This window comes from Equus caballus, chromosome 14 (genome assembly GCF_041296265.1).
Source record: "Equus caballus isolate H_3958 breed thoroughbred chromosome 14, TB-T2T, whole genome shotgun sequence".
Taxonomy (NCBI): domain Eukaryota; kingdom Metazoa; phylum Chordata; class Mammalia; order Perissodactyla; family Equidae; genus Equus; species Equus caballus.
In genome coordinates this window covers 90,715,812-90,739,460 of record NC_091697.1, presented here as the reverse complement: position 1 = coordinate 90,739,460, position 23,649 = coordinate 90,715,812, and positions in this window count along the sequence as shown.

The following is a 23,649-nucleotide window of genomic DNA, read 5'->3' as shown; positions in this document are numbered from 1 at the left end:
ACTCATCTGAAAATGCCAACGGATGGTGACTCATCATCTTTCCCTCAAAACTGTATTCGATCTTCGTGCTCTTCCTCCCACTCATTGCCAAACCAGAAACTTACCATTTAATTATATTTATCCTGTATTTATCCTTCTCCTTTAGCCCTGTACCAAATCAGTTAATAAAAATATCGTTCCCTCTATCCCCACTGCTGCTGCCATTCTTGGTATGCGTTATCTCTTGCCTGAATTATTGCAATAATCTCATAACTTGTGTCTGTCTCTTTCACACTGTCGCAAGTGGCATAACATATAAATGAGAGCAAATTTAACTGCATAAAATTTCTCAATAGTTTCCCATCAAAGACAAGATCGAATCTACTGTTTCTTAAGTGCATTCAAAGTTTTTCATAATTCGGTATATTCCGTACCTAACCAGGCTGACTTCTACCTACCTTCTCCCCATGCTTGTAATTTCAATTATACTTCTAATTTTCTGAATACACGATGTTCTTTCAACTCTTCATGTTTCTTACCGTGAAGCTCTGCGCATAATTCAATCACATCACTCACAGTCTTATTTTATAACCATCTATTTGTGTCTTTCTTCCCAAGCACTCCTTGATATCTAGGACCCTAACTTCATTTTTGTATCCCCAGCACCTACTATAGTGCCTGGCATATAGAAGATGGTCAACAAATGATTATTCAGTAAAATGGATGAGTAACTGAATCAATGCCATTCATTCAGTTTAAGATTCCCTACCTCAACTTGTCCATGTAGAAAACACCTTATTCTCGACATTCCCCTGAAAGTTTACCTCTGTGAAGAAATGTTCTAGTTCCTCGGGTGAAACTTAAGGATCTTTTCCCTGTGATCTTCATGTACACCTCATCTGTAGAAGATACCACCTTTTATTGAAATGCTTCTTTGTATGTTTGACTCTCCAGCAACCTAATTAATACAGCTGGGCAAGAAAAGAAGAAAATAAATTCAGACGATACAAGATAAGAAAAAAACAATTCTCCAAACTTCATCTTACTAAAGAGTTTACCAATTCCTAGTGGATACTAAATTATCTATAAAGTCTCAAAAATTCAGAATATATATACATATATTCTTTTTGTTAAAAAAATATATACGGGGCCGGTCCAGTGGCCCAGCGGATAAGTGCGCACCTTGCACTTGGGTGGCCTGGGATTCGCCAGTTCGGATCTCGGGTGCAGACATAGCACCACATGGCAAGCCATGCTGTGGCAGGCATCCCACATATGAAGTGGAGGAAGATGGCACGGATATTAGCTCAGGGCCAGTCTTCCTCAGCAAAAAGAGGAGGATTGGCAGCAGATGTTAGCTCGGAGCTAATCTTCCTCAAAAAAAAAATAATATATATACATGGAGACTTCTCCAAATTTGGAGAGTAAATTCTGCAGTTATTAAATTATCTATAAAGTCTGTTTTTTTCTTTTATTTAAAAGATTGACACCTGAGCTAACATCTGTTGCCAATCTTCTTTTTGTTTCTTCTTCTTCTTCTTCTTCTCCCCAGAGCCCCCCACTACATAGTTGTAGATTCTAGTTGTATGTCCTTCTGGCTCTGCTATGTGGGACACCACCAGTGTCAGGTCCATGCCCAGGATCCGAACCAGTGAAACCCTGGGCTGCCAAAGCAGAACACACGAACTTAACCACTCAGCCATGGGGCCAGCCCCTCAACTCTCTTTATAGATATGCAATTTAATAGTCCTTTCAAATATTGTTGCAGGTAGATATTTGAGTTAGGTGAATACAAATACTGTTGAAAACAAGGTTCTGATGCCCAAAGTGGCAAGAGAAAAAAGGAAAAGAGTCTCTAAAGAGTTGACCAGTCAGCTCTTAATCCTGACTACATACATTACATGTTACACAAGCACAGCTGGTGCTATATATTTGTTCCCAATGAATGGCTGTAAAGAGAAATTAAAATTATAGCAACCTACCTCTTCAGCCCCTATTCCTACTACCATCTCCTATAGGATGGGGCAGGAAAGGCATACAGAAAATATGGTTTGGACACACCATCATCCACTATTAGAATAAATTATGTACATTTATTCAGCTTTTTATTTAACATGCAGCCTAACATGTTGCCTTTTACTTAGTAAGTGATCCAAGTATTTATAAAGTGACTAAATTAAATCATTTTATAATGCCTCCTGCATATCAGTAGTTATTTGATAAAAAGCATTTTCCTCCTATTACTTTATTACTCTTGCCACTGACGCCCTGAAAACAAGATGGCACAATTCACCATTGATTGGAATTCAACTGTAAGCCAAATGCAGGTGGCCAGCTACCAAGTCCTGAAAAGAACATGTTGAAAACTTCTTACTAAACTAGGAAAGATGTATGGTGTGTATAATAGCAGGTGCAGACTGTTCTACTCATGGATGATACCATGTTGCTCCAGTCATTGTAATGCCCGTCTACCCATTTACAATTTAGTGAGGAAGTAATATATGGGGCTTGAATACAAGGAAAGTGGAGGGAGGAACCGCCTAAGTAGTCCAGCCAACATGGTCAGGGAAGGCTTTGTGGCACTGCAGCTGAACCATTGTTGGTTTGCAAACTGGCCCCTATACAGAGGGCAAAGAGAGACTGAAGAAAGAGGAGGACCGTTCCATACTGGTAAGTGGCAAGGGAACTTAGGAGCCTTGTCTTGGGCGGCTGCAAGACGAGTAGATCTCTGCACCCACCTGCCAGAATCTTACAAGTTTACAGAGAGGGCTTAAGTGGGTGGGAACAGTGGGCAGAGGTACATTCCAAGGGCAAGGGAGAGGGTGATGAGCTCACAGGGTGCAGCTCACGGGTCAACCTGCAGTCAGGTCCTCTGGATGGCCTCCTCCAACAACCATGAGAATGAATGGGCTTTCTTCATGTGGGAAAGCGGCCAGGATGAGAAAGCATAGGGGCATTCCAGGTGGAGTCACAAGGGCACTCTAGGTGGAGTCATTTCCTTGAGCAAGGGCTCAGAGGCTGGGATTCCAAGTCTCTGACTAAAGGACAATCAAGGTTCCTTTCTGGCCCAGTATTTACTGACTACAATATTGAAAAAGGAATCTTAGTTTCCATTTAACTCAGTTGCTTGTACACAGACCCTGGATGATTAGCAGTTGCAGATGCGGAGAGATAAGGAGGGAGACGGTGTGAGTAAAATCCAGTGAAGGCTGCAAGTAAAGTGCAAGATTGGAAGTCTGGGCCTTGGGACTTTGTTTCAGCTCTGATGCTCACCAGCATGTGTCACTGGGACATGTAGCATCTCCAAGCCTCAGTTTCCTAAACTCTAGAATGAGAGAACTAGACCAGAGGAGCCTCTAAGGTCACTTCAGCTCCAAACAGCCCCAACAGGCTAATTACCTGGGTTCTTGCCTCTCCTTGTCTATTACTCATTGGCATCCACACAGAAGCAATAAAAGGAAGTGAAATCTAAGCCAATTTCTCTGCTTATCAGCTCCGGGAAAAGATTTGATGAACCAGGAAGCTAAGGGCTATCTGTTGACTTCAATTATCGACACCTTCCCTGCCCACCATTACACAGATTATCAATATTTTACTTTATTTTTTTTTCTGTTGGAGTTTCCTTTTTAGTGTCTACAAAATTATTTTCATAATCCCTTCTGACATCTCTTTATGGGTCCAAAGGGTTCTAGAGGCCATGACATAATATCTGAATATTCAACACTAGGTACTATGTGATTTGCTAGAATTATCTGAGTTAATTTCAAACTTGAGTTCTGCTCACACAAATCAAGCGTTATTTCCCATCCAAGCTATTGAAATGTGGCTGTTATAATGGACGAGAATAATATTTGTAACATCAAGACTACAGATGATAACTATAGCCTTTTCATGTACAAAATCATACTAATAACGAATATTCATGCTGCATTTATGTGCCAAGCACTGTGGTAAATGCTTTATATGCCAAGGGCTTTATGTTATTGTCCCTCACACACATGGAGGAAGCTCCATGAGGGCAAGGATCACTGCTGATTCCCCCAGGCTCTAAGAAAATGCTCTGCACTATTTGGACACTGAAATCTAGGCAGTGTGTCTCCAGAGCCCACACAATTTACCACCATACCATGACTGATGAAACAGGCGTTGCATCCTCTGTGTGAAGCTATGCTATGAGGGAGGCTCTAGAATCTACTCCCGTCATTTACCACCAGGGTGACCTTGACAAGTTACTTGACTGTTGGATGCCTCTATTTCCTTCACTATGAAATGAGCATAATACTAGCCCTACCTCATGAAGTGGTGAGGATTAATATCTATTGCAGCATAACAAACTACCAAAAACAATGACTTCAAACAATAGCAACCATTTATTTTTGCTCATGAATCTGCAACTTGGGCAAGGCTCAGCAGGGAAAGCTCATTTCTGTTCCAAACAGCATCAAGAGGGGCGACCCAATGGAGGGCAGGATGAAGTGCCCCTGGAGATGGCTCGCTCACGTGGCTGGCAAGTTGGTGCTGACTGTTGGCAGGAAGGGGCCTGGGTTCTTCTCCATGCATCCTGCACTTCCTCACAGCATAGCAGCCGGGTTCTAAAAGGGAGCATCCCCAGAGAAGGAGCCAGGCAGAAACTGTATCATCTCTTTGACTTAGTTTTGGAAACCCCACAGCACCACTGATGCCATACCCTATTAGTCAAAACAGTCACAAAAGCCCACATAGCCTTATGGGGAAGAGACGCAGACTGTGCCTCTTGTTGAGGACGTGGCAAAGTTCTGGAAGAACACGCAAGAGAGGAAATACGGTTGAGGTCACTTTGGGAATATACAATCTGCCACAAGCTGTGCCCCCAAATCTGGTTTTCCTCAAAGGAAATTTGTACTTAACTAAAGAATGATTGGAATGTCCAGCTACTCTGTGATTAGGTAAAACTGCCCTATCTAATGACATGGGACATGGGATACTGTTCACTCATGGGTCACAATAATGTGTGAAGGTTGATAATGGGGTTTTCCCATGCCCCTTGGTAGATAGGTAGGGAATTCCCAGGCACTGGGCCATGGAAGCTAGAAGAAAACCAATCCACGTATTAAACTGAAAACGTAAAGTGGAGACAAAACCAAAGAATGGACACTGATCAGCAATGAAGAAAGAAAACAATTATTTTATTGAGTCTCTGCTGTAATGGGTACTTTTCTTAGGTTATAAAATCTTCCTACAACCCTGCCTTTCCACTGACCAAAGGCTTTAAGCCATTATAAAGCTTAAAATTTTCACAATATACCATCTCCTTATTTAATCCTCAAAGCAATCCTCTCAGTATCATTGTCCTGAGAGTATTCAATGAGACTATTCTAACACTAGCTCCCCTTGGAGAGCAAGATGCCTTCAGCTGCAAATGAGGCGCAAACTGTCAGAGAAAGTGTTCTAGCCCAGTGTTCGAAGTCCTTGGATTGGCTGGCTCAGGTCACCTGCCACCCATACATCCGTGACTGTGCCAGAGGACAATAACATGCTGATTGGTGCAAGAAAATAGCAGCACAATGTTTGGACATTCTGTCATGTAAGCTTTCCCCAGGAGTTAATAGAGAGGTTAAATAAAATAGGTTCCATATAGCCTATTCTTTACTTTTTTCCTCCGCAAAAAATGTTCATTTGTTTCTATTTGTTTTCTTCTCCAAATCCATTCCTTATCTATAACAAAGTATCTCTTCTCATCCAGTTCTGTGAATTCCTGAAGCATCCAAAGGATGTTTTTATAAAATGGTTCCATTTACAAGTACTTCTATAGCAAAGCCCCTGAGGATCGCGATGCAGCAACATTATAGTAGAATATTCTCTTGGATGCAATAATTCAGCCATTGTGGCTCATATCATGGAATCATCCTTTGTTTAATGAGAGTTTTGCTGCAAGGCATCCAATATCCATCCAGTGCATTTAAGAAAATCAGGTAAAACAGGTGTTTCCTCAATTAACAATTTAGAGTTTTGTTACATGAAAAATAAGTGAACCAAAATAGAAGATAAAATTCCTAGTAAAACATACCAGTTCTCTACATTTCCTGTTTTCCCAAAGACCTTGACTGTATCATTTCATGTATACATTTTTAAAGTAATTAATTTAATGCATGCTTTGCTGAGAAAAATTTCCCCCAAAAAAATCATTATTCACAGCAACTTCACATTAACCAGCATGTGTTTAATCAAAAAAATCTGTCAGGCAATGAAGTGCAATTTTTAACTTCTAAAGAATTACCATCAGTAAGATGATTAATCGAAATTCCTAATTTTATGAAAAATCTTGCTTAAATATTTAAAAATAAGTAGTGTCCATGTTTACAAATATTTTTAATCATGTTGTTTCTTAAGTTAATTCATTGGCAGTTTCTTTTAACTTTGGCAGAATTGGAACTTCTCCTACATCATGTAAAAATGGAATCCATTGGTCAAATTCTACTTATAATTCATTGTTGATTGCTCTCAGAAGGCTAGCATCTATTCTAATACACTACCCAAGATAATTCTCATGATGGAATAAAGTGAAATTTGATTCCATTCCCAACTCCCTAATTAATTTAAGTAAGTCATATGAAATCCAGTTCCTCAATTATTTTTCTAAATATTACAACTATAAAAGAAAATCTGAAATTGTTTGGCGTCTTAAATTGTTTATCCGAAAACATTTTAAAATATCCTCAGAGAAGGCTGAGGGAAGAAAGACAAAGGACATAATGGCAACAGTTGGAGGAAAGATGAGGCCTAAGTGCATTATCATCTAGGCACAGTTTGCTCAGCTTTTCATGTCCCCTGCCTGCTCGCTCCATCACTTCAGGAAACCGGATTTGAAAACCAAATCAAAACGTTTCCACTTTCATCCTTTATACAAATCTATTTGCTTCAAAGGGAGCTTTGTTTATGGTTAGAGTGACTATATAATTTATCTCCCAAGCCAGGACACTTTTAAGAATAAAAGGGGCTATTATTTATAACTAAGCCTCCTCAACAGACGTAAACTGGGACTGTCCTGGGCACATTGGGACTTCGGCTCACCCTATTGACAGATAATGATAACTTGGTCTATCTAAAAGAAATTAAGTTCAGAGAGAGCAGTTGTTCATGGAAAATGTCATAACATTCTGCACTGTATTAACTGTTTTCTTTTTATTCTTGTTGGTATAATGTCCTAATCCCTGGTCTTGCCTTCTTTATCTTCTTTACTAACATACTGTAGATTCTCCCCAATTTCTTATATACTTACCAGAGCCCTGGTAAAACAGATGACAAATATAATCGAGTCGACACAAACTCTGGACAGACAATAATCACAACCAAACCATTTCTAAAAGTGCATTTTAATATCACCTTCTAAGAACCTGGGGACCGAAATGAGTATGTCTAGAACAGGGTGCGTGGAATTTTATTGACATTTCCCGAGCTAAATTTTCTCCCCCAGCATTGCTCAAAGTTACCTACTTCTATCTTAGCCCCCGTGGAGCCAGAGTTCCCTCATCTGCGAGGCTTATGCTTGGCTATGTACTTACGCCGGAGTCCTCTGATGACCGGGTTGTTGTTGCTAAATTACATGAACCACTCAGAAGGAATCAGATCTTGGGATAGCTCCAAAGGCAGGTTATTTTCCTTTCACTCCCAATTGAGTCAGAAAAATTTATTCATTTACCAGTTAGAAAATAAACTTGATGCATGTTCCTCAGGAGATCCATGGGCTGTACCTTTTTATGGCAAAATGCCACATGTACATCAGAAAGGAATACTTTGTCATGTGGCCCATGGCCACAGCTGCTTGGGCCACAATTCACTCAGAGCTTGTAAGGCAAGCAAGGCTGAGTCCAGAAACTACAGTGGAAAATAGGCCCAGGGGGATGTCATGCTGTGTTCCAGGTTGTGCCTTTCCTTCTGGCTTCACTGAAGGAGTGCCTTCTCCTACGCTGGGGGGTGCTGGGCTGCTGAGACTGGCTCCACAGCAAGAGTTGGGGTGTCCACCAGCAAGCATGGGTGTAGACAAATCTTTCATGACATTTTGCCTGCCTTTATACTCCAAAACTACAATCCTTTGCTCCTCTGCCACTGCCACAACTGGCTTATTCCGACCTTCTCCCAATATTTCCTAATGGTTTTAACTGTGGACAACATAGTCCCCTTTTTGACTAAAAGTGGATGAAGAAACTGACTATTCTTAGCTCAGCCATGACCATTTTCACTGAGGAAATGGTTGGATTTCTTCAGTGGGTGACAAGACTTCTGGTGTCAAAAATAAACAAAACAAAACAAAACAAAGAACCCCTCACTAACTACTTGACCAGAGTGGAAACTTTCCCCTCAGAGTAAATGGTTATCAAAATCAAGCATGTACCTAATTTTTTTTGAGTCAAAGTAATTCCAAATACTGGATGTCCCCAATAACCTACACATATGCCTTGAATCACTGATGGTCTAGGAATTATTTAAATGATAACTAAAAAAAAAGTTGGCAATTAGAGTATTAGGAGAATTAAGATTTCATTCCTCTTACTGGAAAAAATATCACCATTATTTGAAGCTTACCAAAAAAAGATTTTTTATGGACATATTTTAGCCTACCATGCTATAATCAAGCATTTTTATGGAGCCCATTTATAGTAATACGGCAGTAAAGGAGGAAGCTCCAGTTAAAAAACATAAGTAGCAGAAGCCTTAGGAGCCAACGACAAGACGAAAGAGGACCTGGCGTCTCCTGATGCTGCCAGCTACACTGCCTTCATCCCGCTTCCAAATTCCCTTTGCTTCTTTGGTCGATGTGGGAACACCCTGACCCATCTCGAAAAGTACAGCTTGATGGCCTATCCTGTGAATAGCTATTAACATATCCACAGTTGGCCCTGAAACATGCTTTCAAGAATCTAGAAGATTTGCCAACCGCCATTTGAATTTTTCTTCAGAAAAGTGCACTTTTATTAACACCCTCCTCCCTACCATGGATAAAAATGGTCTCAATATTCTCATGGGAAAAAAGAGCATTCTCAAGAGCCTCTGAGATAGAGAAATAGAGTTTCTGGCCAAGAATAAAAACGGGAAAGTCTGAAATGTTTAGTGCTTCTGATTAAACCTTCAGTGGCGTATTTCTCTTAGACAAAGCATTTGTCATAAGTAGCTTGTCTGCCTGAGTATGATTTATGCGGCTGGACTGAAATTGGCTGAATAATTTATGCCATTTATTGTTCTGGAAAGTTTCTTTTCTTAATAAATAAATAAATAATGCTGTGGTAAGAGAAGGGGAAAAATAGTGGCAAGTGTCAGTAGTGTGAGGAGAGAAAAAGCTACTTTTTTTCCATGTTAAAAGCTAATACAATGTATCTAAGAGGAATGGTCCCCACACAGAAGGGCAGGACCCTAATAGGTGAATATTGTCAGCGTTTTCAATGAAACCAATGGGCTAAGAGAAGCTGTCAAATAGGTGTGAAATGAGGTAAAATTACGAGCGATCCACTTTCTTTTAAGGTACTTTGCTTTGTTCCTTACAGTGCCTTGCAGCAAAAAATTTAATTTAAATACTGAAAATGGAATGCAGTTATATTGATTTAAATTTGCTAAGAAAGTCTTGGACTCTATTTCCTGTTTCCTGCATAATCACAGAATGTGTGTGAGTCTGTGTGTGTGCTTGCGCGTGAGTGCTGTCAGCTTTTCTACTATTTATGAGGGAGCCACAGTTTATTAGACCCTACCACAATGTATATTAGTATAAAACACATAACTTGAACTGTCAGTTTATAAAATTTTCAGAATGTATGATTATAGTTCTGTTCTTACTGCAAATTTTTACAGAGCTTCGATGATTTATCCTACCTGCCGAAACACTGGGCTCATATTAGAACTTGGTTGTTTTTTGTTAGGCTTTTTTTTTCCCTTTTGGTTACCATTTTATCACATAATTTTTATTCCTGGAACCTATGCCAAAGACAGAGTTATAGACAAAAGAATGGATGGATTAGTGTGCAGAAATACATGTGGCTCAGTTCAGCTGAAACTGTTTCACAGATAACTCACTGTAAGCTATGACTAAAAATATTTGAAATGTTTACAGGCTGCATAATATATATGTTTGACATATTAAAGGAGACTTCTATCAGCTGCTCAGTAACCATTCCAGAAAAACGCCTTGAAAGAACTCAAGCAAAATCACAGCCCCTCATCTGCAGTGCTGTTTCTAATTTGAAGGCAAATTCATCTCTGACATACAGCAGATTCTGTGCAGGTGGAAGCAAGCCCCTCTCTGCTCCTCTCTCTGCCAGTCAAATTATGTCATCAGTGAAGGATCACTGGTTTTTAATGATACGGTGGCCTCCATACTGAGAAGCAGTCCCAGCAAAGCAGTATGCATAGCCAATAAAATGGCTGTCACCAAATTACAATTGACACTTAACATCACTAAATCTGCAGTGTAATTCCTTGTGACAGTTGTGTAGGTATATTAGAAGAAAATAATTTACTTCAAACCCAGCATGTTAGACACATTTTCCTGAGCGTAATTCATGTCACATTTACAGTAGCCAAGGCAAGCAGTCTCGAGGCAACCTTAATCTGGGAAGAGATCATAGATACTAACATGTTCATTGAAGTATGATTATTTATGCATGCAATAAACAAAGCTAGAGCAGTTGTTCATTGTAGGTTTTAATTGTTATTGGGGGTTTTAATTGTTATTGGGTTTTAAATGAATATTAGCCTCTTTTGCTGTAGGGAATAAGAAAAACCATAAAAAAACAAAGCCACATTTTATATGGAAAACAGGCATCAGCTAAAAAGTCTTAATTTCTTTTTTCAGGAGTAGATGGACATTCGTGTGACCCTCACCCTACTCCAGATCCAGATTGTGTTTGGACTTGAAATTCTGTGCCCGTCACCATATGACAAAAGCATACACATGCAACTTCCAAAATGCAAGTAAACTTAAAACACCGGCAACGGTATTTCTCTCCTCCCAGAGCAATCACACTGGAGAACAAAGGTTTGGGCGGCAGGCGCAGCTTCTTCTGAAACACTATTTTGACACATTCATCCGGAGCCAATCTGCAGAAAGACCCTTTCCTGGCCTTATAAGCATACATAAATATGTGACAGAGTTAAAGGTCTCCACTCTTCAGAATGAAGTGGTTTGAATGTCTGGCGAAATGGGACTGCAAAAAATTCATTCCAACTTTGTCTCTAGGCAATTCACCTTTGGCCCAGTGATGATATGAGTCTTTCTGCTGATGGGGGAGATATAATAAGTCAGGTCAGGCAGTCTCTAGAAGGCAGGGGCCTATTTGTTAGCAGAATGAGGCAGGTGTACTATTCTAGGGGAGATTAGCTCATCCCAGCATGATAATTACCTCCCAGGAAACCCTCAAGGTGACCCATGCAACGCGGGCGCTGCACATCCACTCCTGGAAATGGGCATGCCTGTATCGTTAAGTAGGCTTAATTTAGAAACTCCAAATTTAAAAACACAAATCAGTGAGTGATAATTTCCCTGTCCTTTCATTAAGACATTAAAATGTCTCCAGCTAGCGCGAGCTCACTCAAGAAGGATGAGCTAGATTACAGCTCTGCTGCCAGGCGAGCGAATTATCCTCCCTCCGCGTTTCCTGGTTGATTTTCTTACTGGAGTGGGAAACTGCAAACCAGAAGCCAGAGAGCCCACGTTCTGCCTGCTGAGGTCCCTTTGGCTGTTTGTGCCATTTGCTGAATCCCACCTTTTGGCAAATAAGTTTGAGTGAGTTGTGTATTTTCCAAAAGAGAATCACGGCGTTTCAGTTATAACATCAACAGGCAAAAGGGGAAAATGACAGTTGGGGTTATTTGGGGTTTTTTATGTAAAGTCTAAGAATATAGATTGCTCTTCTGACAATATCCTGACTTTGAGATGGCCGTCCTAACAGGGTCTCGGGCTGCTGAATGCTTTAGCCCTGCTAAGCAGAGTTGTGTCACCGCCGAAAGCCGTAGGCAAAAGCTAGAACCTCTTTGGTTTTCTAGGTCAGTGAAGATGACCTGAGAAATTCTTCAGCATCACTGGTCCCTTGAGCACACTCCTGACAGCACAGGGCTGGGGAGGTGGCAGCGGCTGCATGATGACAGCTGCCAGATTTATCATGTGGGCACCAGGCTGGGGGTTGAGGGGGTGCACCAGGAGAAGCGGCAGAAATAGAAGCAGGAGGGTGGGATAATATAACGAGGAGTCACGGAGTTTCACCAACTCTTCAGTTGGAGGAATATCAAGCTAGGACGTTTCTAAGGATTTCTTGGGTAGAGGCCTGAACTTATCAGAGCTTTATTAGCAATGAAAGTTTTCAGCAGGCATTCTTCAGGATGCGTAATGAGAAAGTATTTCACACACAAAAATCAGAACATGAATATTAATATAGCAATCTTAAGAAAGATCAAAATTAAAAGATATTTGATTTAATTAGTAATGAATGATTTGAGTTTTGTATTTGGTGTCTTTCTAAGGGAAAAGAATCTATCCATTCTATACTGTGAGTGGCATTAAATTTGTTGTTCATTGAGGCTGGAAGAAATCTTGTGGCTCTCCCATATTGTTTAAGGTCTAGTCCCTGGTGAGGCTAACCAGCATGATAACCCCCAGAAGGGTATTTCTCAGAGAGTGAATTTGGACCACCTGTGTGGTGGATCCTTGCAAAAACCACCTTGTCTCCCAAGACCCATGATAGTTCAGGACACCCTGCAGGACAGTCAGGATTTGTCAGACCCCAATCTAGTGGCACCCACTCCCTTGTTGTCAGGATCCCCGCACCAACCCCACCACTTGGCCTCCCAATAGCCTGAGCAAGAAGAGAAATCAAATAAATACATGACTCCTTCTGCAGGAGGAGTGACCTACAGAAATTGTACAAAAACTGTTCACTCACTGATGATGGCAGAAAGCAGCATAAAATCCTGGACACATTTATCAGAAAGTAACTTAATCCCTATTTTGAAAACATTACAATCGTGTTATTATTATATGAACTTGACATAGAAAAATACCTTCACGCAGAAGGAGTAAGTTAACAGAGGGCAGGTGGCATCTAATCTCTTAGTGTTCTGATACTTCCAAACCAGGTCATGTAACTCTCATTGCCAAAGCAAGTCCGATTTATCACAGAATATATGGCCCGTTGCCTCCTTATTAAGGACAGCTGATTGGAAGAAATTATTTTCCAAAATATCAAATTTAGAATAATTCTGTTAAAAAAAGACTTTAAAGATTTCTTTTGGAAATAGTCCCTGCTTTAAAGGATGTTTTTGTCCACTATAAGAAAGAGAGTTGAATGTATACACGTACACACCACAATCACACCCACAGCCATTTTACTGTTTACCCAACCTATTCCCCTACACACCCTTAGACACTGTGGTTCTATTCCCAGGCCTTGTTAAGACTCTTCTATCACACTAAGACTCAGTCTCAATTTTTAAAATGAACACGTCTTTCTGAAATTACATGTTGAATATCAAACAAAGGCCATTTTAATGTTTTCAAGGCCAGACCAATATCACGGATAAGTCTGAAAAGGATGAAAGTCAAATCAGGAACTGTGTATGGCTTTGATAACCAAATAATTTCAGTGATTAAGAAAGCGAAGTGCGCTCTGGAATCACATTTGCACGATGATAAGGAGCAGCACTTATTTTGGGGGCTCTTTTCCATTGACATAAGACATCAGAAAAAGAAAAGAGAAAGTGCTTATTATAAAAACAATTCTTCTTTATTAGCTCCAATGTGCATAAGAATAATTTTTCATATGGAGAATATAGGGAATTTCCAGTTCCATATGAAAAAGCTATTCTATGTTTTGTGAGGTCTCAATTATATTATAAACTAAATCTTAATTTATAGCACTGATAGAAACATAAGACATCAACTGGTGTTCAATACATTATGTTTCTGTTCCAAGAGGGAGATCTAAGGAGGATTATTTTCTCTACATGTCTAGACATTTTAACTTTATAAAATGATCATATAAATAATAGACAAATTATCCCCTTTGAAGCCAAAACACTATCAGTAAAAGAAGAAACATTTCTTTATTACCCACATTTTTCTGCTTATCCCATATTATATAGCACATTGTTTTTATTCAATAAAGTTACAGAATGAAGAGATCTATATATGTAGCACTGTTCCATTTAATTTTAGTGAAAAATACAATATAGTATTTGAAACCCATTTAGCTTATTTTTTAAAAGAGAGCAAAGAATACATTTTAAAAACCACTAAATTCCACGTCTTATGTCATCAGGGAAATGCATGCTAAAACAAAGAGGTACCACTACATACCTGTTCTGATGGCCAGAATCCAGAACATTGAAGACACCAAATGCTGGTGAGGATGTGGAGCAACAAAAGCTCATTCATGCTGGTGGGAATGCGAAATGGTACAGCCACTTTGGAAGACAGTTTGGCAGTTTCTTACACAACTAAACATACTTTTACCTTACAATTCAGCAATTGTACTTCTTGGTATTTAGCCAAAGGAGTTGAAAACATATCCACACAAAAACCTGTGTACAGATGTTTATAGCAGCTTTGTTCATAATTGCCAAAACTACAGGGGAACCAAGATGTCCTTCAGTAGGTGAATGGATAAATAGACTGTGGTACATCCAGACAATGGAATATTATTCAGAGCTAAAAGGAAAAGCGTTATCAAGCCACGAAACAATATGGAGGAAACTTAAATGCACATTACTAACTGAAGGAAGCCAATCTGAAAGGCTATATACTGCGTGATTCCAATCACAGTATATGACATGCTGGAAAAGGCAAAACTATGGACACAGTAGAAGCATCAGTGGTTACCAGGGATTGGGGAAGGGCTGGGATGAATAGGCAGAACACAGAGGCTTTTTAGGGCAGTGAAAATACTCTGTATGATATTATAATGATGGATACATGTCATTATACATTTGTCCAAACCCTTAGAAGGTACAACACCAAGAGTGAACCCTCATGTAGAGTATACATTTTGGGTGATTACGATGTGTCAACATAGGTTCATCAACTGTAATAAATGTACCACTCTGGTGGGGGATGTTGATAATGGGGGAAGCTAGGTATGTGTGGTGTTATGGGGTGTGAGACAAATCTCTGTACCTTACTCTCAATTTTGCTGTGAAAGAAAAACCGTTCTGAAAAAATAAAATCTTTTTTAAAAATTCAACATTTATTCTTTATAAAAGCATTCAGATACATTTTCCTTAATAGTTAAATACGCAAACAGAAGCTTAAATTTGTCCAAGTCAGTCAAGTTAGAAGGTTCTAGACTTTGCCAGAAATTAACTTCGCATGATTTAAGTAAGAATTTTTGAAGAAATCTATGTCATCCTTATATAAGTCTTTAAGATTAAAGTTCCAATCGTCTATTGCAATGTAACAATCTATCCCTAAAACTTCCTTATTTTATTATTTTTCATTTTTTATGGATCAGCAATTAGAGCAGCACTCAGGTTGGGCAATTCTTCTGCTTCACATGGTGTCAACTGGAGTCATTTGGTGATATTCAGCTAGAGAGTGAGCTGATCTGGATTCCTTACTCATGTACTTGGAGCTTGAGATGGGATAGCTCAAACAGCTGGGGACTGGCCACCATTGGTCTCTTCCGCTGTCTCTCCACATGGCTAGCCTGGGCTTCCTCGCAATAGGGCAGTATCAGGATAGTCGTGTTTCTTATATAGTAGATTAGAGCTCCAAGAGTCAGTGTTCCAACAGACAGGAAGTAGACCCTTCTAGTCTCTTAAGGCATAGACCCAGAAACTGGCAGAGCATCACTTCCATTATATTCTATTGGTCAAAGCAGTTGTGACTCACCCAGATTCAAGACTAGGAGGCATAGGTTCACCTCTCAGAAAAAATATCTAAGATTTTATGTCATCTTCAATCTGCTACAACAGAATGTTTCATTTTGAAATTGTGTTGTTAAAAATCTTTTCTACAGGGGCCAGCCCTGTGGCCGAGTGGTTAAGTTCATGCCCTCTGCTTTACCAGGCCAGGGTTTCACCGGTTCAGATCCTGGTCATGGACATGGCACCGCTGGTCAGACCACGCTGAGGCGGCCTCCCACATGCCACAACCAGAAGGACCCACAACTAAAAACATACAACTATGTCCTGGGGGGATTTGGGGAGAAAAAGCAGGGAAAATAAAAAACAAAGATTGGCAACAGTTGTTAGCTCAGGTGGCAATTTAAAAAAAAAAAAAAATTCCTACAAAGAACATACAACATACAAAGAACATTTACCCAATTTTCAGTACCAATTTCAGTGTCCCCAGTAAAATAGAGAGTAACCAACAAAGAAAGCCATAGGAAAGCCTAAAGACATATGGAAATAAACTATGTGTCACATGGAGAATATAGCCTAACAGTCAGTCCAACAGTAAAAGGTAATATTGAATTTAGGGACTTTTGTCTCAGTTAGTTAGTTACTTTGTTTACATTGGATTACGAAGAAGTCATTTGAATGCATAGAAAAGTAAATTAACACATTCAACCCTAAGAGTATAACTGCCATACCGAAAGTTTAGCTTTAAAGAGTTTGTGTCTTACCAAAACCTCAATTTAACTTTGGAAATGGTTTTATAGCATAAATTATATGCTCAGGCCAACAAGACTGATTCCATAAGACATACCCAGTAATCATCTTAATTACTTCACAGTCACTCAGCTCTCAAAATTAATCAAAGTCAAGTATTTTCTTACTGAAAGAATCCTAAGTAAAAAGAATACAATTTTTTCTCTCCTTATGGAATTGGTATGGACTAGTCAAGGTGCCTGTTAGAATAATATCTGTAAATTAAACCTGTGTCCTAATCACCTCTTCCTATAAGGACACTAGTCAGATTGGATTAGGACCCACCCATGTGTCTTCATTGTACCTTAACTTACCTTAGTCACCTCTTTAAAGACGCTATCTCCAAATACAGTCACATTGAGAAGTACTGAGGTTAAAACTTCAACATATGAATTTTGAGGGAAGACAAATCAGCCCACAATAGGCAGCGTACAAAAAGTTATCAGTGTAGGAGTAGGCCAGCAGCAGAATCATAAGAACCCAGGCAGCTACACTCAAATATAGCCCTTGGAAGATCTTGAGAGGACCAAAACAGAAAGTCAGTCTTACAAAAAGTAGATATTTCTAGAAAAACAAACAAAACAATAGAACTATAATTTTAAAAGTTGTTATAAATGTGTTACTATATCTTGAGCAAAAAACAAATTCAAATATTTTGTTTATAACTCTTGTATACAATACTGTAATATATGTTACCTCATATAGTCATGCATCATTCAGCGACAGAGAATGTTCTGAGAAATGCATCATGAGGCGATTTCATTATTGTGTGAACATCAGAGTGGACTGAAGGGGAACAAAATTTGCCACTCCAAAATTTGTCTCTTTAAAATGAGAATTATTTTAGGCTGATTATTTTTAAGAAACAAAAGACTCAGAAAGTTTTTCTTGTTACCTCCCCCCTAACTGCCTAAAAGAATTCGGATAAAAAATCTGTCTCAGGAAGTGAGCTATCACCTTAGCGTAACATGAGCTAGGTGATAGTCAGGGAGGAACCTAGAAAAGCCTGTTTCTCTGTGTACTTCTGTTTCTGTGTGGCCAAACACTTGTTTTCCAAATGTTCACTCCTTTTCAACTACCTCTGAATTGCCTTCCTTTACCTTTGAAGTCCCTGACTCTCCCCACCCCAACATCTCCTTTTGTCTTTAGCTGAGGATGGTATTTAAGGTGAGGGCTTTGGCCATTTTGGCCAGTTACTCAGTTTTCTTGCGTTTCTCCATGTATATATGTTATTAAAATTTGTTTGTTTTTCTGCTATTATCTGTCTTGTGTCAATTTAATGCTTAGACTACCCAGAAGAACTTAGAAGGGTAGAGAAAAATTTCTTCCTCCCCTACAGTACTTACACAAACCTGGACGCTATAGCCTACTACACACCTAGGTTATACTGTACTAATCTTATGGGACCACCATTGTATATGTGGTCTGTCATTGACCGAAATGTTGTGTGGTGCATAACTGTATTATTTTCACAAGACCTCCTTTAGTGCAGGTTCCATTAACTCATTTGAGTATGAGGTTCTAAGAAACTAAGAGGCTTATTCAAGGTCATACAAGTGACAATCAGGGTGTCCTAGGAATCCTGCCATGACACTGCCTTCCTGCATTAGAAAGAAAGGAATATAAACATTGAAAGTCTTGCTGTGATGAATTTTAAAAGTGATAAACTCAGCTTGCCTTGGGTTTTACTTGTGTGATTCTTTTTTCTCTTCCACCAAATGCCAATTAGCATTAGCCACCCTATTGAAACAAACCTATTGCAAATGGTCATAACTAATCCTTCATAATTGTGCAGAGTCCATCGCCATTTACAGATCAGGCAATGTTCTTCAGAATATGGGCAGGTTTCCTCATAGGCTTCAGAAGACATCACTAGCCGTGGCATCTCCCTGTACAGGCACATGCCTCCAAAATGTTAGTAAGTCAGCAAACTTTTCTACCTCAGTTGCTAAGAATGACCTCCCCTTAGTTTATAGCAATGACTATTTTTGCAATGTGTGTTCTGTTTCCTACAATTTGCTTGTAAATTTCCTTTGGCTTGATGCCATGGTTTCCTACCAGTTCTGCAGTGCTGTTTAATACTACTGTTGAGTATATCTTGACATTTCTTCTAGTCACTTTGCTTTCAGTACAAGCCAAATATCACCCTTATAGAAGTGCTGTCAGGACTAAATGAAATAATAGTTCTGAAGGTACTCCATTTCTTTAAAAGTGCAACATTGACTGTCTTCAATACAGGGGTCACAAAGATTGTTATCAAGGAGCTCACAATCCAGTGACAGAAATACACATTATACAAATAGCTATCAATCTCAGCAGAATTTAACCAGGAACAAAATATCATTCTCATAAAGGAAGGAGAATTTGGAAAACATAATGCCTAAGACTGGCATTCCTGGTGGGGAGAGAGGTAAGAAGCTACCAAAGAAAAATGAGCAAAGTGGTAACCAGAGCACAGAGTATGTTAGGAAGGAGAAAGTTTTAATGGAAGCCTAGACTGGGAAAAGAGATTGGGACCATGTCATGATGCACTTCCAAGGCCCAACTTGCAATGAGGATATGGACCTGATTTGAACAGGCAATGGAAAGCCAATAAAGAATTTTGCATGGGAATGAAGAAGGACCAAAGTTAATCCACTCCCAGGGGATTCTGATGAACAGATTCAGTCATTGCTGTGGAGGAAAGAAGGAAGGAAGAAAGTAGGGTTAGAGTCCCAAATTTTGAATCCTGAATCCCACTATGCCAGCTAATGTTGAACTAGATTCAAGAGTGGACACATTAGACATGAGTGTTCACCTTATTGGGTTTTGGTCCCAAATTCCAATCTGGCCTCCCACCCTGGTGAACTAGGTTTGGCCATATATAAACTGGGAGGATTTCTTTTGTTTCTTAACAAAAAACCTATAGACAGGCACAGCTAGGGGCTTCTAAACCACCTTTCCCTGGGCCCATCGCCAGGTCTCCAACCTCTGGGTGTGAGCCTCTGACTCAAAGAGGAGGCACAAAAATGAGAGAGTGCTTTTGCCAAGAGCCTAGAGAAGAATCTCCTCCAGCTAAGAACTTATTCCCTGTGCCCTGTGCCCAAGAGGCCTTCTAAGGGTAAAGGCATTCCCTGGATGGACATGGTCTTAGGTATCACACCAGCCAGAGGAAAGAGAAGAGAGTAATAGTAACACAAAAAGATGGATAAACATGGTGTTCACTCCCCTAGAGTAAGACTCCCCTTCCTTTTCTGAGTCCTGAATCCCTTTCCTAGGATTATTTAATCTCTTGAACACCCTAGAGATATTTTAGATAATTTTTGTGTGCCATTTAATAAAAAGTGATGTATTTTATTTCAGATTAGTAAGTTATTAAATAGCATGTTATATAGTTCATTTAATAGGTTAAAGACAGTTTATACGAATAATTATTTCTTTACATTTAGCAAGAAATTCATGCTATTTAATTAAATCCAATTTATGTAATAAAAAGTATGAAATTCTTGATGAATGCAATTTAAAAGTAGCATGTTTTTGTTTAAGTATTGAAATGTAGATAAAAATTAAACCACACTGCGATAGTCTGGTGTAAATGAAAAGTCAACTGGAAAACTATATTTTCTCTTTCAACACTAGTTTTTGAAATAGTACCTTCAATTTGGTTCCTACACAAGAATTTGCAACAGATGCAACCGTTGAAGAATGTCTGAAGAAAATGCAGAATTGTTATCGTGTCTATGCTCCTCCTTAAACTCATTCTGTTTCAGTATCACTGTTGTATGTTTCTTGTCCTTAAACAATAGTCCACTATAGGTATAATTAAACAATCTATGACTGAGAAAAAAATTTAAACTGGATAATGTTTAACCTTGACAGCAGTTAGCGATATTGACCTGAGATAAATCCCCTGGGTAACTGAGGCATGAGACACTCATCTTATCTCTACATCCTCATTCAATTAAGTTAAATTAGAGATGCCATTACCACCTAGACCACTGGCTCCCAAGTGTGTCCCCTCTACCAGTAGCATCAGCATCCCCTGTGAACTTACTAGAAATTCAGATTCTTAGGTGTCGCCCCAGACTCACTGAATCAGAGACTCCAGGTGAGGCCCATCAATCTGTGTTCTAATAAGCTTTCTGATCTGGATGCATGCTAAAGTTTAACACTGACTTAGAACAAGTTCAAACACCACACACCCTTTCATGAAGCATCCTTTGGGAAAATCTGCCCTGGAGGAATTAGAAGGGCAAACCTCCCAGGTCAGCAGGCAGGCAGCCCGCAGAAGCCCGAGCAAAAGAAACCATCCAATTCAGGTTGCATGATTAACATGGAAGAGCTACTCTAGAGGTGGAAGAGAAGACTTGAAAGAAAACTTTGGTTTGGTCTCATATTTGCGGTGCATTTTTAAAGAGAATATCACTTTGGAGTCTGAATTGAAATGCTGGCCCACTTATAGGCTGCATGACTGGCCTAGGAGGGAAACTGAACACTTCTTCATCCGTAAATGAAGATCATAAACCCGTCTTTGTGGTACGGTGGAGAGATGTGATGACCTATCACATGTAAAGGTAAGCCAAGCACAGGAGCTTTATTTATTTAAATAGTTGGGTGGTGGGATAATTAACCAAGAAATTATTTTGGTTTTATTCTCCCTTTATTTTGTCCTACTCCTCGCTCCTGCCATTTACAGCCAGGGGCCAGGTTTTATACTCTCTTGGCTCTACGACGGTTTACAACAGCGCAGAATGCACAAGCTGTGGAAGACAATTGCTCTCATTGAGAGATTGTGCCGGGTGTCTTGGAGGGAGAGGAGAGAGAGAGAAGAGGTTTTGAGAAGAAGGGCAAAGGGTAAATTTCCCTGTTCCTGAGAGGAGGTCAGAGCCTGCAGGGCTCCTGTGAGGAGTGGGATCCATGCACTATTCCATGGTAGTGTTAGCCAAAGGCCGTAAGACTAAGGTTGATCAGGGAGAGAGGGTTCTGGATGGTTTACGGGACTGGACTGCAAACACAAGGGCTCCTGGGTTTGGCAAAGATTCCTGGTACAGAAGCAAAGCAGCAAAACTTCCTGACCAGAAATGAACATCCAGGCTAAGAGAATGGGTGTCTTAAAGGTACTTAGTTTGAAGGCCAGTGATGGGCAGAGAGTGTGCTGCACTTCTATATAAGTTCCTGGGGCCTTTGCACAATGCAGGAGAGAGAGCGTCCTAAAGCAAGTTGAATTTCTTGTCAGGCCCACAAGAAGCTTTGGAGATGGATGGTAGTTCACTCAAAGCAATTTTTAAAACGTGATATTTCTTGTATATCTGAGTTTTTGGACTGAAAAACATGCCCTCTACTATGTTTATCATTAACAGCCTTTTCGCCTTCAGATTTACACAGATACATTCTATCTAGTTAATGAAGGCAAGGGCCTTCTCATGTGTCGGAGAATGGGAGGGTGTCAGCATTCCTCTTTCATCCTTAGGAAGAAGGGTTATAGCATGCGCCTCAACCAAAAATCTATCAAAAACTTACAAATGTGGGTTTGAGCAAATGCAAGTAGTGACTTCAAACCTCATTTGAGTCTACATTTGTAAAACAAGATTCTGGAACTTAAAATTCTTCTTACAATTAAAGTTATTAATATATTCCTATAAAATTCTTTGTATATAAAAATGGCTCATTGAATTAAGTTCTCTCGTGATACATAAATTTGACTACAAAGACCAATAAGAAACTAGCAGGCCCTTCTCCAGGAGAGTCCCAGACCAACCAGGATGAGGGAAGAAACATGCGCAACTGTGACAATGACAGGAGAGGTCCTAACTTCTCTGGGCACATGCATAATAAATTGCAACATCCACATTACTGTGCAATAGAACAAATAGAAACATTCACACATAAAAAAGGGATAAAATCTGACCTTCACGCTCGATCAGATGACATCAATGGTATGGTGGCCAATGACCTTCTAAAGATGATAAAGCTCTAGAAAAATAGGCTATGTGAACACATTGGCCATTTGAAGTGCTTTCCTGAGGAATTGCTGAACTGCTTCAAACCTAAAATTACAATTCAAGAAAGTACAGTTAAGTACTGGCAAAATATAATTAAATAAACTGGCCAATTCAATATAATTTGCCATTATCTCACTCACAATTTGAGATATGTTATCTGAGGCAATTCTAATATTTGACTGCATTTACACACATTTTGAAATTCTTGGTGATGGCTAAAAAAGTGACTATCAATTAGATCAACACTCCTTTTTTTCTTTTCTTTTCTTTTTTTTTTTTTGGTTTGGCACCTGAGCTAACAACTATTGCCAATCTTCTATTTTTCGTCTTCTTCTTCTCCCCAAAGTCCCCCAGTACATAGTTGTATATTCTAGTTGTGAGTGCCTCTGGTTGTGCTATGTAGGACGCCACCTCAGCGTGGCCTGACGAGCAGTGCCAAGGATCCGAACCAGCGAAACCCTGGGCCGCTGAAGCTGAGCGCGTGAACTTAACTCGGCCACGGAGCCAGCCCCTCAACTCTCCTTTCTTAATCTCTGGGGCAAAGCGAAACATCCTCTGTATATAAAAGGAATAATCTCTACCCTCCTCCCATTAGACAGAAATTCATTCTCTCATCCCATAAGCCTGTGAATTTTTTCCCTCTGAGAGTTTGACAGCCCCACTTCCAACCCTATAGGTCAAGGTACAGAGCAGAGTGTGACTACTATGATTAACAGGTATTGAATCCTCGAGTTTTGCTAGCTATCATGCAGGGACCAGTGAAAGGAGGCCAAACAAGGAAAAAAGTATGCAAAAATACAAGGGTCAAAAGAGGTACCATAGATTGTTGGTAAAGAGTATGGGACTCTGGGAGCCAACTACCCGCCTGGGTTCAAATCCTCCTCCAACCTTCCTAGGTGTGTAACCTTGGGCATGCTGCACAGCCCCTCCACACATCAGTTTCCTTATCAGTAAAATAACCATAATAACACTGGCTACCTTAGAGAGGGTTAGTGAGGATGAAGTGAATTAATATCTGTAAAGTGCTAGAACGATGCCTACCCATAGTTAGTATGACATAAATGATTGATAACTAAATAAAAAA